General features: G+C 40.9%; 1 protein-coding gene across 13 annotated transcripts in view; it reads left to right on the top strand.

Annotated features, from left to right (window-relative positions):
• Nucleotides 1–17,537, top strand: part of FMN1 (formin 1) — a 441,973-nt gene that overhangs the window by 52,536 nt on the left and 371,900 nt on the right. The window contains exon 1 of one of the 13 annotated variants that reach the window (XM_055278587.2): nt 16,290–16,426. The exons of the other annotated variants lie outside the window; for them this stretch is intronic. The gene's annotated coding sequence lies outside the window, so the exon portion shown is untranslated. Of the gene's footprint in view, nt 1–16,289; nt 16,427–17,537 lie in introns of those variants that run through there. 13 annotated transcript variants of the gene reach the window in all.

Genomic DNA, 17,537 nt, shown 5'->3' with positions numbered 1-17,537 from the left:
ATCTCCTGACCTCGTGATCTGCCCGCCTCGGCCTCCCAAAGTGCTGGGATTACAGGCTTAAGCCACCATGCCCGGCCTAATATTGGATTTCTACCTAATTTGCATTAATAAAAAAACTTGAGGGCAGAGATCATATAGGATACCTCTGAGGTACTCCCCACAGTGTCTAGCTTCAAACTGGCTCACTCAGTAGCCTTTGAATTAAATCAGGGTTTTAACATTTTCTAAATTAAATCAAGTCAGAAAGGAATTGGAATGGTATGTCTGACTACTAATGTCATTTCAATGTGAAATCTTAAAGGATGAAAGAGCAAAAGAAAAGAAAAACAAAGGTCCCCTTTCTTCCTCCCAATCATTTCTGAATCACATGAAGTCACATTTTCCCTCTTCAAAGTGTTCTCAATTTCTGCATCTAACAGTAATTTTGTTCCTCCTGATTTCCATACCATATTTTTATCAAGGCAATAGGTTTTGGACCTCAATTATCTGCCTCTTATCTGTATTTTTATAATATTAACTCTGATTCTTCTGTGATAAAGAACTTAATCTTGGCCGGGTGCGGTGGCTCACACCTGTAATCCCAGCACTTTGGGAGGCCGAGGCGGGCGGATCACGAGGTCAGGAGATCGAGACCATCCTGGCTAACACAGTGAAACCCCGTCTCTACTAAAAATACAAAAAATTAGCCGGGCGAGGTGGCGGGCGCCTGTAGTCCCAGCTACTCAGGAGGCTGAAGCAGGAGAATGGCGTGAACCCTGGGGGGCGGAGCCTGCAGTGAGCCGAGATCGCGCCACTGCACTCCAGCCTGGGTGACAGTGAGACTCTGTCTCAAAAAAAAAAAAAAAAGAGGAACTTAATCTTTAGCTCTTATCAAGCTTTTGAATATAGGACCTTATCTTTTACTTTGGATGCACGCTTTGCAGTTTCATAAGTAGTAGATTAACAGGTACTGATTCTTTTAAGAAAATTGTGATTGTTGACTTTAATTAAAAACAACCTTCCAGCCTACAGTGATAAGGCAGTGGCTGCAAGCGACATGCCACCCAGCAGAGTAAAATGGGTTTGCCTTGCTTTGTTCTTGGTGTCCCATCTTCATTTGGAACCTGTTTCTGCTAGTGATAGAACACTTCAAAATGGAAACAGATGTCTCTTTATTTTTGGTTTTTAAAAAATCTCTCCTCAAAGATAGCAATGGTATCACATTCATCATTATATACCTGGGTCAGTTACTGAAACTGACCCATGACATATACTCACTAAGTGTTCTATTGAATGAATGAATAAATGGATGGATTAATGATGACAGAACTTAGTCTGAAAACTGGTAACAGGGATACATTTTTCATATTTTTCCTATGTTAAACAATGAAACTGGTTTCATGCCATATTATGTGATTATTATCCATGTTAGATGCTGTTACCCTAGAAAATGCTTTTTTTGTTTTTAACTAACCTTGAAACTATTCATCTTTGCATGGGTTTGGGAATCTAAATGTACTCAGAGATGGGAGTAGAATTAAATGGAACTTGGGTACTCAAAGCCAAATCTTTTGTGAACAAAGAAACTGTTCTTCTAAATGGAATAACTTTACAACATATGATTGGCTTTACCAGAACAGACAGCTTTACATTTTTAAATGAGACTTAACTTTATTGTAAAATCCAGTTACTGAGGGGCAGTCAAGTGATCAAACTTGAAACAGAAGCCAGAGGCGGTTTAATGTTTCATGTATTTCACTGGTCACAGATTAACCATGTTGCATTATCCATGATCAAAGGACAGCACGTCTGAACCAAGGTACATTTTATGGCCCAACACATTGGTGAACTAGAAGGCCAGGCAGGGACCTGTAACTCTTGTAGACTGTGATTCAGGGAGTCCTGCAAGGCTCACCTGCTGGGTGCCTAATGCCCACCATGGAAGTTTCCCTTCTGTGTAAGCACTGTTGCTAGAAAACTTGTGTATAATGCAAATATAAGTTGAGGTCATGTGATTGATTTCCAAAAGCTATGTATAAAACTCACTATAAGTCATTATATTAATATGCTGATAAAATTCCTGCTATTAATATTACCTAGCAGAGCAAGATCTTTACAGAATGGGTTATGGGATGGGTTTCCGAGAGTAGAAGTAGAAGTCAGGGTATCATTGGCATGCCACAAGACTCATCTCTGCTCTCTGCCCTCATGGGATTTTTTTTTTTAACAGCTTTTTGGCATCCTGTATCAAATTTGGAGAAAAATAGAAACGGCGAGAGGTGTTAGGTGACAAAATCAGAGCTTGTTAAATTTTCCTAAGTTAAATGGAACAAGATTAAACTCAAGAGGATAATGGAAAAATCCTGCATTGAGATTAAACTACCCACTTACAAGTAAAGGACATCAGGGACCCCAGTTTCTATTTTAGCTGACAGCATATTGATTTTGAGCCAGTTGGGTAATGTATAGCTGTTGAAAACAAAAAGTCAGGCTACATTAGAAATAGATATTCATATCAAGGGAGAAAATGTGCTACTGTACTTTATAGAGTCTGATGAATCTGGAGTTGTTGGTGTAGTTATAGGTACATATTTGAAGGGCATTATTGACAGATTAGATTACGTGTTGGTGACCAGGATGGAAGCATATCTGAAAATTATTTCATGGGGAAAAGAGTTATACTAAACAGAGTAGTCCATGTATCACGATGTCAAAGTGAGCAAGGTGGTCCAGTGTATGCTGTGTGTGCCACCCAGATCCCCCTTGCAAGACTAACACCCTGTTCTCTCTGCTGCTGGGGGCATTGCCAGCCAAAGGCTTACAGCTGAGTGCCTCCCCAGGGACTGCCCTCTCCAAATGGGAGCTACCTCTGCCATTTTGAGGTTCCATCTGAAGTGTCATTTGCAGAGGGCAGTTCCTGGGAAGGTACTCAGCTGTAAGGGGGGAGGTATTCCCAAGATTACACCTTCTTCTCAAGTGCAGGCCTGACCAATGACTTATCTGTGTGTGAGAGTACGGAAGTTCAGCACCATTGCCTTGTGTAGGGCAGTTCTGAAGGGCCATCCCAGTCTCCGTGCTCCCTACATTATCACCTGAGGCCTCTGTCAAAATTGCGTCTTCTCCAATCCTGCTTCCCTCACTTTCCCATAGGTATTGCTCCAAAGAGCACCCTCCACTAAACCTTCTGCATGGAATCTCTTTTCAGGGTTTATTTTCCAGGGGATCCTACCTGTGATGGGTGACATTATGTTACCTATAACAGCTCCCATTATTTGTAATGGGAGAGGATAAATTATTTGATGAATGATGCTAGGACAATTAGTTATCCATATGGGGAAAAAAAACAGTTGGATGTACCTTATGCCATGCACAAAAATCTATTTCAGGTGGATTTTGAACTGAAATGTGAAAAGGAAAACTTAATGGCTTTTAGAAGAAAATATGGAAGGATTAGGAAAGGGTTTCTTAAAGGCACAAAACATAATGAAGTTTACTGGTGAATTTGTCTATATTTAAATGATATAAAATTAAGATTAAAGGAAAAGCATTTGACTATGACAGATGATATCATTTAACAAAGTAAGAAGAAAAGCTGGGAGAAGATATTTGTAGCTGTTATGACTGACAATTAGCATCCAACATTTGTAAAGAAATCATATAAATTAATAAAAGAAAGGCAAACTACCCAGGAGGAAAAAAATGAGCAAAGGAGATAGTCAATTCACTTATAAGAAAGTCTGAATGATGAATTGAGTATATAAGAATATACTTAGCCTCACAAGTAGTTAGGAATATGACAATTAAAATAAGATCCTAGTTTATACATATTAGATTGGAAAATATTATTTCAAATTTATATTCTACCTTTCTTTTCTTCCCCTTCCTTTTCCTTCCTTCCTTTACTTCTGTGTCTTTGCACTTGCTGTTTCCATGATAAACTTCTCATCTGTCAAGACCTAGCACACATGTCATTTTTTCCATAAAGCTCTCTAACTTCTCTGGTTAGAGTTAAGCATTTCGTTTTTTATATTCCAGATATTGCTTTGTGCTTCTTCCGTCTTAAAGCACTTGACATTGTTGTAATTATTTGTTTACATGTGAGTCTGACACTAGATCACCAGCTCGTGGGTGGCAGGAATCATATAATGTTTCTCTGTGTGTGCGTGGCCTTGATCGTAGTGTCTGATACCTGAGTCGTGAATCAACATCGGATGGGGGAATCTGTCATTCCTTGCCCCAGTGGCTCTTCCATTGAGCAGACCCCTTCAAAACAGGATCTGAACTTCACACGCTCTGTAATGGTTGCTTTGTTTTCTTTTTTGATGTACCCACTAAAATTAGTTCAAGGGCAACTTTATTTTTGAAGAGTTCTTAATTGTTCATCACCTGCAGTGCAGCATATGGTTGAATGTGTTTCCCGCTCTCAATTTAATTAAAGGGGATAAACTGATAAGCTGTCTGTGTGTGTGTGTGTGTGTGTGTGTTTAACCATAGGTGGAAAGTTGCATAGGGACAAAATAAATTTTATTTTTCTTTGTTATTAATTGCTTTTCTTTCAGGGATATTGCTGCTTAGTGGCATCATCAGGATTTATTTTTAATCCTAAAAAAGAGAAATAAATATACTTTGCCTAGAGAGAGAAAATATGTTAACATATTTTAAAAAATAAAATATTTCTCCCTCAGGAAATTTAAATTTTTGGAAACATACACCCTAAAGACATTTGAAATTTTTCGTATCTTTTTAAAAAAAGTCAGTGGCAGTTCTACACACTCCACATAGGAGTATATGATTTAGTTGGTATTTGTCGCCTTTTAAAATGATAATTAAATAGTAAAGGTGAAAAGGATCCCTTGGCTCTGTGCCTTCATGTTATAGATGATTAAAATGAGGTTCCATCTGAAGTATCATAACTGTCTATTGGTGGAATATGCCGGATCTTCTGACTTGAATTTTGGTGCTTTCCTTTCTTCCACATTCTGTTCTACTACCAATTTAAAGGTAACACGAAGCTTATTTGGATCTTTAGTGACATTGAGTTTCAATAACAACAGCTACTTAGGTATTTATTTGTTTATTTATTTAGAGACGGAGTCTCACTCTGTCACTCTGGCTGGAGTGCAGTGGCGCGATCTCAGCTCACTGCAACCTCCGCCTCCTGGATTCAAGCGACTCTCCTGCCTCAGCCTCCCGAGTAGTTGGGATTATAGGTGTGTCCACGCCCTGCTCATTTTTTGTATTTTTAGTAGAGATGGGGTTTCACCTTGTTAGCCTCGATAGTCTGGATCTCCTGACCTTGTGATCCGCCCGCCTTGGCCTCCCAAAGTGCTGAGATTACAGGCATGAGCCACCGTGCCCGGCCAACAACAGCTATTTAGGTATTTATTTTGGAACCCTTGAAACTTCCTCAGTAAGCAATTGCCTGGTGGCCTTCATAAAATTCATAATAGATTTTCATTAGCATCTAAACTCAAGGGGATATACAACTCCATTTCAGTGCAATATAATTATTAGGCTCCTAGTCAACATGGATTAAGAGGTGAAGTTCTCAAAAATAAATTAAATGTCTACCTTTTCATTAAGTTATGATAGTCTGTTAAGTGTCATAATCTTATATAATTATTGAAATATCATTAGTAATATCCTCAGACTGGAAAATTGTGGGCTTGGTATGGCCAGTGTACCTCTCATCCTCTCCTAGTCCTCCATTCACCAGGAGAAGAGATTAGATGAACCTACTCATCATTACTTCACGAAGAACTTCTCCAGCGTCTTGAAATATGAGGAGCTTTTCAGGTTAGGTCAGAGATAGTGAACGGCCGGAGCAGACTTTGGAAGGATGCTGCTCCTAGCCTCTGCCCTGAACCCTTTGTTTTCCTCTCCCACTACTATGGCCACCATCTCTTCATGCTGGGAGGGACATAGCTTGATGATGTGAACCAATATCTTGGCCAGATTGGAGCCCTAAATCATAGCTCTCATATTTAGAAGAACCCTGTGTTTTAGAATAATCAAAGCTTCGTTTCAAAGCTGTGTACCTGGTTTAATGAAGACAGCAATGGTATCCTCACTTCCAGGAAGAGTCAGGTTATCTAGTAACCCATGAAAATACAGAATTTGCTAGGATAATTCAAGCCTCTGTATGCCTACATTGAGACGTTAGACAAGAGGAAGGTGGCAGTATGTCGCTGGGAACATTGGCGGATGTGCCAGACTGTCCCTGGGGAGAGATGTCAGAGGAGGAGATGATGGAAATATAGGGACACCTGCACAGGCCACATTGCATTAGCAAAAGGGAAGAAAAATGAAACTGAATGAAGCTAGTGAGGATAAGGAGCAACAGCTGCAGAGCCCAGGGGCTAAGAGTTGGTGATGCATTTCACCTACTTATCTTTAGGTTACTTGATAGAGATCTGATTCCCTCAAGTGCAGGCAGTCAATGATAGTGTTCCTGCTGACAAAGCATTTCCTGGAGGCCTTTTCCAATGTTTATTTTATCTGCTCATGTGCCTTCATCATTTTCGTTTTCCTGTGTCATAGCAGGCAGTTGTGCCTATGGATACTGGTTAACAAATAACAGTAACAGCAACAGCAGTCCTTTATTCTTGTGTACCAGGTTCTGACTTGGACACTTGATAAATATTGTATTGAAGCCAAACCGTAATCTACACAATAGTTAATATTATCTCCATCCTACAGAGGAAGAAATGGAAAGTCAGAGAAGTGAAGTACATGGCCCATGTCACCCAGCTAATAAGAGGCAGAACCCAGAGTCACACCAGGTCTGACCAACTGCAGCTGCAGTCCCTCATCTCTTCAGGACTGTGCCTTGTAACAGGGGACAGGTTGAAAACCCAGAACCAGAACAGAAGGGCAATTTGTTGGGCAAGCTGTATGGTGGTGGGTTCTTTAAGAAACCACAATACCTGACGCTCCCCTCTTACCTCTGATGTCTGTAATCATGTAGAGAAGCCATACCCCAGTGTAAAGAAATGTGCAAGCATTTTACATAGTATGTTGAAAGGAAATACATTGTCCAGTTTTGGTAGGAAAAGTAATTTCTTGTATGGAATCTGAACAAAAATCAGAATCCTCTCCTGGGAAGAAATGTGGATACTTCTTTGATGATATTATTAAACATCATCCTCTGAGCTCATTAATCTGGGGCTTTACTGATCACTCATGTCTTACTCTTTGGGATTAGTTTGGAATCATACAGGTTTCCTTTTTCCTCTTAGAAATATATATAGCTACCCTTCTCATTCAAGGTAGGCAGAGGGAACTCTGGAATGCTTCTAAAACTCCTACCCTGGCCTCTTAAGTAAAAGAGGCAAATGTAGAAGAGGTGCTTTGCTACTGAGTGCAGGCAACAATGAAGGTCCCATGGCAACAGGGAATGGGGAAAGGCAAGGGTGGCATGGGCTGAAAGCCAGCTGTGAATAAGAACCAATTTCAGTGACATCTATGGGTACACACTTTATTGCTTACCCAGAACTTTTACATACATTGTTATCAGATTCTCTTAAAAATCCCTGTTTGGGGAGGGTATGTTTGTTTTTCTGTCTACTTTTTTTTTTTTTTTTTTTGAGACGGGGTCTCGCTCTGTACCCCAGGCTGGAATGCAGTGTTGTGATTTCGGCTCACTGCAACCTCCGCCTCCTGGGTTCAAGCGATTCTCCTGCTTCAGCCTCCCAGGTAGCAGGCTCCCACCACCGTGCCTGGCTAATTTTTGTATTTTTAGTAGAGACAGGGTTTCACCATGTTGGCCAGGCTGGTTTCGAACTCCTGATCTCAGGTGATCTGCCTGCATCGGCCTCCCAAAGTGCTGGGATTACAGGCATGAGCCACCATGCCTGGCATGTTTCTGTCTACTTTAAAACATTATTTATTTGGTTATGTTCTACCTCGTTCCAGAAATCATTTAAGGGACTTGCATTCAATATATCAGATAAAATACCTTTAAAACAGGTGATAGAAATTAAAGAGAAAACATTGTTTTTAGGGTCATATTGACCAGCACAAATTTATCTTGACTGATGACACATTTCAGAGCCAAATGCTGTAGAGCCATTACCATGGTCCTTGCTTCTGTTTTCAGGAGGAAATAACTACAACATGGTTCATCAAGAAAAACCACTTGCTTAGATATTTTCACCCTGAAATATGTTATAAAATCAGGCAGTGGGAGTTTAAGAACTATTCCATAGTCCTATATGAAGCTCTTCCCAAACACGTCTGCCTCTGTGTTTATGGTTATATGTCTTTCTTGTCTACGTGGGTAGACTGTATATATGCATAAAAATGTGTGTTTTTCATATTCTTCCATGAAATTTAAACCTCTCCAAGACATGTGCTTTTGTGCGATTTTTAACAATCCTTTCCCTGAAGCAGATAATGACATCTCTCTTTGAATGAGGATGGAGCTAAGACTCAGAGAGGATACCTTGCTAAGTAAACAGCAGAGGGCCAACACTGATGTTAGATCCTCTGTCCTCCCTTTGTACCACATTGTGATGTCATGGGGATGATTTCAGTGGCCATGAAGCCATCTGCTCTGAACTTAAGTAGTGAACACGGCTCCATCATTCTGATTATTTATATTTATATCTTCAAAAGCATTCAAAAAAATTTTTTATTTAACAAATATTTATTGAATCCCTATCATATATTCATCATTGTTCTGAGTATAGTAGACATAGCAGTAGACAAAACAGACAAAAGCAAAGCTAGTTCCTGTCCTCATGGAGTGCACACTCATTCTAGAAGGATGAAGACCAAAACATAATCAGTAAATTGTATACTGTATGTACAGCAGGGCATGCGGGTGATGGGAAAAGACATTCCATGGTCTTTTTGGTTCATAGAATAGAACAGTTAATATTGGTACGCAATGCACGATGAGAATTCTATCCAGTGTTAAGTAGTATATTTTAAGAACATTGCATAACCTTGGGGAAGTAACCTAACTGATTCCACTAGCATTCCAACAGAGAGAGTCCCATCTTACACAGTCCTTGCCAGCCAAGCTCTCCGTTTCTCCAGCTTCACTAACCTCTGCCAAGAGACCTCCTTGTTCCTGAGGGAACTGCTTTTCTCATATTTCAGAAGGACAGTGCATACTTGTGTCAAGCTGAAAGGGATCTTTCCTACTTGATGCCAGCGAGAAGCAGTGCCAGGGAAGACAGACTGACAGAGCAGACATTCTCCTCCCTAACTGGGTTATTCTGTGCTGTGCTGTGCTGTGGCTTATCTTATTTTGAGATCTTCCTGCTGTTGTCCAGTTTGTACCAACATTTCAAAATCAATATTCTCTTTATTTTTAGGGGCACATCTTTACAAGACAGGACTTCAGAAAAAGGGTGAGATGCTAAAGACTCTCAAAAGGTTACACTGGCCTTTTGAAAAAATAATTTATGTAGAGAAACTTCTAGTGCAAGGTCCTCAAATAGTTGTATATTTAACATCTAAAGTGCAAGTCAAACATTTTGTTTGAATTTTGACACTTAAAAAACATTCCTTGGGAGACCAAAAAAAGCAGGGCTTTGGAAGATAATATGAGGGGAGAAACTCAAAAAGCAAAATATTTCGCATGTATAGGTTACCTTTATTTTAGGTGTGAAACACTGTAACTCAAAATGTTTTCCTATTTATTTATTTGTTTATTTTTGAGACGGAGTCTCACCCTGTCACCCAGGCTGGAGTGCAGTGGCACGATCTCGGCTCACTGCAACCTCCACCTTCCAGGTTCAAGTGATTCTCCTGCCTCAGCCTCTCGAGTAGCTGGGATTACAGGCATGAGCCACCACGCCTGGCTAAATTTTGTACTTTTAATAGAGATGGAGTTTTGCCATGTTCGCCAGGCTGGTCTTGAACTCCTGACCTCAGGTAATCTGCCCACCTCGGCCTCCCAAAGTGCTGGGATTATAGGCGTGAGCCACCACACCTGGCCTTCCCTTTTATTTTTAAATTTTTCAGAAAAAGTGAGATAGTTGAATGTCAGAGAGGTTAAGCAACTTGCAGGATCATAGTTCTTTTCTTTCTTCTCGTTTTGGTGTTCTCCACTTGACTTTGTGGCCCACAGCCCAAATGTTGGTTGCGAGGCTACCCCAATTGACTGCTGTTTCCCCTAAGGTCTAGCAGATCTAGAACTCCCATATTGCAGCAGCCAGGTGCAAGGTGAGGTGATGAGGCAGCTAGAGAACTTGTTTTGAAACTGCATTTACATGCCAAACACACACTTTTTATTTAGATTGTTGTTCATTGGGTAATTTGGGGTGAGGTGAGGTGGAACTGTTAACTTAGCATCCTCCCCCGCAACTGCCTCCTGAGACATCCCTGGGCCATCCAGTGGCATCCTTGCCACAGTTTTGTCTCTTTATTTAATCGTTATGTTATTTTCTATAATCCCACTTAAAATTGTAAATTAGCTGGGTGTGGTGGCTCACACTTGTAATCCCAGCTCTTTAAGAGGCTGAGACAGGAAGATCACTTGAGCCCAGGAGTTTGAGACCAGCCTGACCAATATGGCAAAACCCTATCTCTACAGAAAATACAAAAAATTAGCTGGGCATGTGTTGTGTGCCTGTAGTCCCAGCTACTTGGGAGACCGAGGTGGGAGGATCACCTGATGGAGTTCAAGGCTGCAGTGAGCCATGATTGTGCCACTGCACTCCAGCCTGGGAGAGTGAGACCTTGCCTCAAAATAAATAAGAAATAAAATGAGACGTAGAATTAATTATCTAATTTTGTAATTTATTAGGTCTACTTAACATTTTATAGATGGCTAGCATGGCTTATATAAGCTTTGTGGTTTGAACTTAGTATCCTGGACTAATGTTTCATCCATAGCACAGGTTGGAAGTAGGCACACCTAATTGTGCTTTTCTGAACTCTGAGCAAATAGTTTGATATATTTGCCCTTAGTTACATTTATTATAAAACGAGTAGAAACATTAATGTTCCTTCCATTGTCCCAAAGATGTATCAACATGCCCCTGTGGCTCTTAGGATCCTTTGAAGAAAGCGTTCATACTTACAGTTATCATTAGCCATAATTACAGAAACTGTGGGGTTGAGAAGGTCATCTAGCCTCATCTCTACTTCTAAGCCAGAGTTCCAGAGAGTGACTTTCTTTTAGGTCAAGTAGCTAATGGGCACCAGAGCCAGAATTAGGAAACGGGTGTCTAGCACTCCAGTTAATGCTCTTTCTTCTACAGTTCTATGGCCCTGTTCATACTCTTTGGCCCAGCCATTTACAGAGAACCATAGACCTGCGTTCATATTGTGAGAGGTTCCTTAGAGACCAGAAGACTGATCCCTGAGAAGCTCAGGGACTCTGTCTTGCTCAGAGTCACAGAGGCTGTAGGTGCTGGAACTGGGACTAGAGACCAAGTCCCTGACTCCCAGCGCACTGTTCTTTCAACCACACACTCTCCTTCTTTGTTGATGGCTGTGCCTTGGGAGAGTTCTAACTCATAACCTAAAGACTCCCATGAACTCAGTTGCATAATCCTCTCTTCATGTGAGTTGAACTGTTGAGGGACACACAGTTCCATGTAGTGATGGTGCCTGATGTGGGAGGCAAAGGGATGCAGTGCTTGGCCCCCTATTCCTATTATAAGTCTGTGACTTGGGGCACTTCTGTAGGCCTGGGTTTACAAAGCGAGGGCAATTAATTAGACATTCCTTTCTGTTCCAGAATTCTGTGGTCGTTTTCCAGGCATGTATGTTTCTTCATGTTTTGTCCAGTAGAGGGGGGTGTGTGCTCACAGACTAACAACCCCTCTGGACTTCTCCAGGTTGGATTATTGTGGTCAAAGGTTGGATTGAAGATGTGGTCAAAGAGGTACAGGTTGGATTGAAGATGTGGTCAGAGAGGTACAGGTCCAGGCAGGCACGTGCATGGGAGGAGCTAGAGACAGTGATGGAAGAGTTCAGGTGGCTGTGCTGTCTGAAATTACAAAAGGAAATTAAAGGTGTTCCTAGGAAACAAATCACCAAGGCCCCCGAAGTTCTTTTAGGTTGATGTCTCACCAAGAAGAATAATAGGCTGGAAAGCTGCAGGTTTGGATGTTCCTGTTGCAATTCTTCCCTCTGCTCTTAGGTTGGTGAGTATCCTGGGTATGATACATGCAGATAATGTTAATACTGCAAACGACCTGGCACTTATCTGTGACTTACAGAGCTCTGCCTCATAATGTTATGTCAGCTCTGGTCTGAGGCTCGTTTCTCAAATGACATGATGTGGGCTGCATTGGAAAGAAATATAGTATTCCTTACAGGAGCCAATTGCAGACAGGCAGCTTCTTTACAGCTGAAGCCTACGTGCTGAGGTCTGAGAAAGACTAGCTGATTCTTTCATCTTGAAAGTGATAGACTACAGTGGACCAAGGTAGAGTACTCCCCTATTCACCAAAAAAAAAAAAAAGAAAAGAAAAGAAAAGAAAAAGTACAAGAGAGCAGGAATGAGAAATGTGGTTATAGGGAAGCTGAAGCTGTTGAGTAGTTTTGGAGAAGTGCTGATTTATTGAAAATATTCAGCTGCTTATATTGGGTATTATTAGAATTGAGACAAGCATATTACAGCCAAGAAAGAAGAAGGAAGAGGGGGAAGGGGAGACAAGCTGAGGACTTAGAGAGTGAGTAATGGGAATAAAGAAAGGAGGGAAAAGAAAATTCTTGACTTTCTTCCAACCCAGCTGTGGAAGATATTATTTTAGATCCTTTGCCTAACTGGTCTGAATGATTGCCCCAGGTGGAAAGGAAGGCAAAGGTCATTTCAGGGCAATTCCTGGGACTTGACTGCCTTTATCTTGTTCTCTCCTTCTTGTAGAGAGGGACAAAGCAGGTGTGGAAAAATAATGATCTGTGCTATTCAGAGTAGTATCTTTCTCTGGGGATCTTAAAGTGCTTTTATCACATCTACTTAAACAGCATTTAATAGCATGGTAGAGATGTTTCAGTCACTTGAGGCTGGATTGCCCTCAGAGGCCACTTACCTAGTTAAGTGTTGACTACACTTTGTACTGCACTTTTCCAGGGCACGGACCTCCCCTCCCCATTAGTTTCCTGATGGCCTATCCTCATGGCTGCTCAGGCTGGTTGCTTTGAGGAGGTGGCCTACAGTGATGTTATCATCTCTCTGTATGAAACTCACAGTGGGGTAGTTGTATTTTTGAAGGATATTTCCTGCAGCAAGCACTTGGTGTTGCATATTATTACGTTCACAGTTTGTGAGAGATCATGAAGAATATGCAGTGGTCTGGGCCACACTGACACACAGTGAGAAAGTATTTCAATGACTAGTTATGATTAGAGATTATTTTCAACACTTGTTTCTATCTTCAGCTGACATTTACTTGTTCAGAAAGAGAGCCATAAAAGTCAATAAAAATAATAACCATGCACATCTGCACATCCTGATTTTAATACAGCTTTTTTTTTTTTTTTGAGATGGAGTCTCACTCTGTCAACCAGGCTGGAGTGTAGTGGAGTGATCTCAGCTCGCTGCAACCTCTGCCTCCCGGGTTCGAGTGATTCTTCCACCTCAGCCTCCCGAGTAGCTGGGATTACAGGTGTCCACCACCACACCCAGCTAATTTTTTTGTATTTGTATTTTTTGTAATTTTTTGTATTTGGCCAGGCTGGTCTCAAACTCCTGACCTCAGGTGATCCACCTGCCTCAGCCTCCCAAAGTGCTGGGATTACAGGCATGAGCCACCGCACTTGGCCTAATACAGCTTTTTACAGTTTGCAGTGCTCTTTCATAGACATTATTCTATCTGATTCTCCTACCAACTCTATGACAACCATCACAAGTATTGTTTGCTCTACAGATGTAGAAACCGAAGCCTAGAATTGAAGTAACCTTGGCTAAAGAAACACAGCTAGTAAGAAATAGAACCAAATCTCCCATCTAGTTTTTCTCAGTACAAATTTTAAAAATTATAACAGCCCAAAAATAAATAAAATTAAATCAAAACATCTTAATAGACAAGCAAATGTAAGTGTTTTGACTCTAAAACGAATACAGACTCTAATAATATTCAGTGTGGTATTACATACATACTGGAGACTCAAATTATTTTTAAAACTAATACATAAAAACTGCTCCAAACCCTAAAACTCTGAAATTATCACTTAATAATTTGGGCTTTTAAAAATGCATATATCTATTAACAAAATTGCTTTATATCACAGCATTTTCTTGTCATCAAAATTGCTTAAAATTAATTTTAATGTTTGCACATATTCCAGTGGATGAAATCACCTTAATTTTTTAAACCTTCTTATCTCATTCTTAGGTTGCTGATCTTTGCTATAATAAACTACAGTGCAGCCCACAACTTGTCTCAATCTTTGTTGATATTTCTACATTGTTTCATAAAACTGATGCTTAGCCCTAAGCATTTGAAAAAAGTGTCTATATATTTAGTTTTGAAGTATGTATATTTATGTGTATACATGCAGGGCAATATTTTGAGTTCTGTACAGTCTTCTGAACACAATGAATTTCTCCTCAATGACATAAATAGTTATAATAAATAATGGAAATAGAAAATGCTAGCAGGGCAATCTTAATTGGCATAAGAGGAAGGTTTTCTGAATTTGCAGGAACTTGGATCAAGAATGAAAAAATAGGCCGGGTGTGGTGGCTCATGCCTGTAAGCTCAGTACTTTGGAAGGCCTGATCACGAGGTCAGGAGATTTGAGACCATCCTGGCCAACATGGTGAAACCCCGTCTCTACTAAAGTACAAAAAAAAATTGGCTGGGCATGGTGGCATGTGCCTGTAGTCCCAGCTACTCAGGAGGCTGAGGTAGGGGAATGGCTTGAACCCAGGAGGCGGAGGTTGCAGTGAGCCGAGATTGTGCCACTGCACTCCAGCCTGGGTGACAGAACGAGACTCTGTCTCAAAAAAAAAAAAAAAAATTGCTAGTCAGCTCTTTTATGGTCAGATGTGTGAGCCATGGAGGCAGTATGGTTATCTTACAAAATGTCTCAGACTTGGAGTAAAGCCCTGGGTCCATATCTGGCTCTGCCAATGATCAACTGTGTGACCTGAGCCACCCTCAGATTCAGTCTCCTCATCTGTAGGATTGGGTTGCTATAAAGAAAGGAGGGAAGAGAAAATTCTTGACTTTCTTCCGACCCAGCTGTGGAAGATATTAGTTTAGATCCTTTGCCTAACTGGTCTGAATGATTGCCCCAGGTGGAAAGGAAGGCAAAGGTCATTTCAGGGTATGTAGGATTGGAGATCACTGCACTGCACTCCAGCCTGGTTGACAGAGTGAGACTCCATCTCAAAAAAAAAAAAAAAAAAAAAAAAAGCTCTATTAAAATCAGGATGTGCAGATGTGCATGGTTATTATTTTTATTGACTCACCCACCACAGTGGACGGTTGTGAGACTCATAAGGTCATGTTTATGGAGGTGTCTGGCATGGCATGCATGCCAGGAAGTGGGCATCAGCATATACCAGTTTAACCTGTCAGTTGAAAGGTATGTTAGAAATAGGAAGTATTTCAACTTACCCATGTGCAGGTACTGAGAAAGCTCTCAGAGATACCCAGATTTCAACAGTGTTTTAGTAATCTTACCACTGTTATTTATACACATTGCTACACCAGCCTCAGATTTATTTCAGCTCAGTTAAGTTTAGTGATTTACCTCATTTGGAAAAGAAGTATGGCATACTATATTATTTATATTTAAAGCACATATTTATAATCTGAAGTTTCTAGATTTCACTGAGTGGTTTCAATTCTTGTCCCCAAATTCTGGTAGCTAACTGCATTGTGGTGTTGCCTAATTGCTGTTTTCACCAAGAGTTACATTGAGCTTTAAAATACTGAAAGGTGAAGCCAGCTGGGTTTCTGGGTCAGGTCGGGACTTGGAGAACTTTTCTGCATAGCTAGAGGATTGTAAATACACCAATCAGCACTCTGTGTCTAGCTAGAGGATTGTAAATGCACCAATCAGCATTCTATAAAAATGGACCAATCAGCACTCTGTAAAATGGACCAATCAGCACTCTGTAAAACAGACCAATCAGCAATCTGTAAAATGGACCAATAAGCAGGACATGGGTGGGGCCAAATAAGGGAATAAAAGCTGGCCACCCACGCTAGCCTCTGCAGCTCGCTGCGGTCGTCTTCCCGGGGTGGAGGCTTTGTTATTTTGCTCTTCGCAGTAAATCTTGCTGCTGTTCACCATTTGGGTCCACACCACTTTTAAGCGCTTTTACATTCACCGCACAACCTTTTAAGGCTGTAACGTTCGCCGTGAAGGTCCGCGGGTTTATTCGTGAAGTCAGTGAGACAACGAACCCACCGAAAGCAGGAAACCCCAGACGCACCATCTTTAAGAGCTGTAATACTCGCTGCGAAGGTCTGCGCGTTTATTCGTGAAGTCGGTGAGACCACGAACCCACCGGACTCCGGACACGGTATGTGTTTACATAAAATATCACGGTATCTCATTCTCAGTGTAATGACTATGAGAACTTGCATGAGGTTTTTGTAAATGGACCTTGCCATGTCATAGGAATAAAAATTCTTTTAGGAGGTAGAAAGAATGATTTTGTTGATCAGCAAATGGCGGGCAATTGGAGTCCGCAGAGAGGCTGGTGAATCTTTGAGATCCTTCAAGGATCAGGCCCAGAACCAGACCCCATTGATGGTCTGGCCTAAGCAACAGCCATGATCAAATTCCCAACTGATCTCCTTCTAATCATTGCTCTCTGAAGATGTTGGGAATTATGGCCTTTGGTTGTTTATAAATCTGCTTCTTGCTTTTTTTTTCGCAGAGCAATTTGTTTGCTTTCTCATTTTCTCCATCCTACTTCTGTTACTCTCTCCTGCTCCCATCACCATGCTGTCTCCTCTCCCATCTTCCTCTGGCCTCATTCCTGGTTTTTTCTCCCATCCTTCTTGCCCTTTTTGTCACCTGACCTGCGTCATGTCTGGGCATTCTGCTATGATTTTTCTATTTTCCCCTTCCCCCGTTGCCCTTCTGTTATCTTCCTTTCCCCTTTCTTCCCTTTCTCCTGTCTTGTTGCTGTCTCTTCTATTTCCATCTCTCTCCATTTGTTGTAGAATGAACAGAGGCATAAGATCCCTCGGAAACACAGCACTGTCTCATTTATTACCAACAGAATTCTTCAGGGAGGCTGAGGAATGATATCTTGGATATGTTGCAAGATGTTAGTTCTCTACAGACACAGCAAGTGGATGTGGCATTGGTTTCCCCTATCATTGTAATATAACCTGCCTGAAATCACAGGTTCAGCACAGCTTACGTCCAAAGAGGGTTTCACAGCACTGAGTGGAAGCTTCAGTTGGAATGGTGCTGAGTTTGACTGGAAAATATTTGTGTTTTAATTTCTATCTTGGTTGAATAGCTTTAGGATGCTTGCAGATTGGTTTCTGTTTTAAAAGGTTTACCAGTGTTTAAAAACTTTATTCAGGTTGAGTTTAATGAAAAGTTACACTTGGGTTTCATTTAGTAAGTAATAGTCATCTATTTTTAGTGTATTATTTACAGTTAAATGTAGGTTT

This window comes from Symphalangus syndactylus, chromosome 5 (genome assembly GCF_028878055.3).
Source record: "Symphalangus syndactylus isolate Jambi chromosome 5, NHGRI_mSymSyn1-v2.1_pri, whole genome shotgun sequence".
NCBI classification, from domain to species: domain Eukaryota; kingdom Metazoa; phylum Chordata; class Mammalia; order Primates; family Hylobatidae; genus Symphalangus; species Symphalangus syndactylus.
This window is presented reverse-complemented; position numbering and strand designations above follow the sequence as displayed.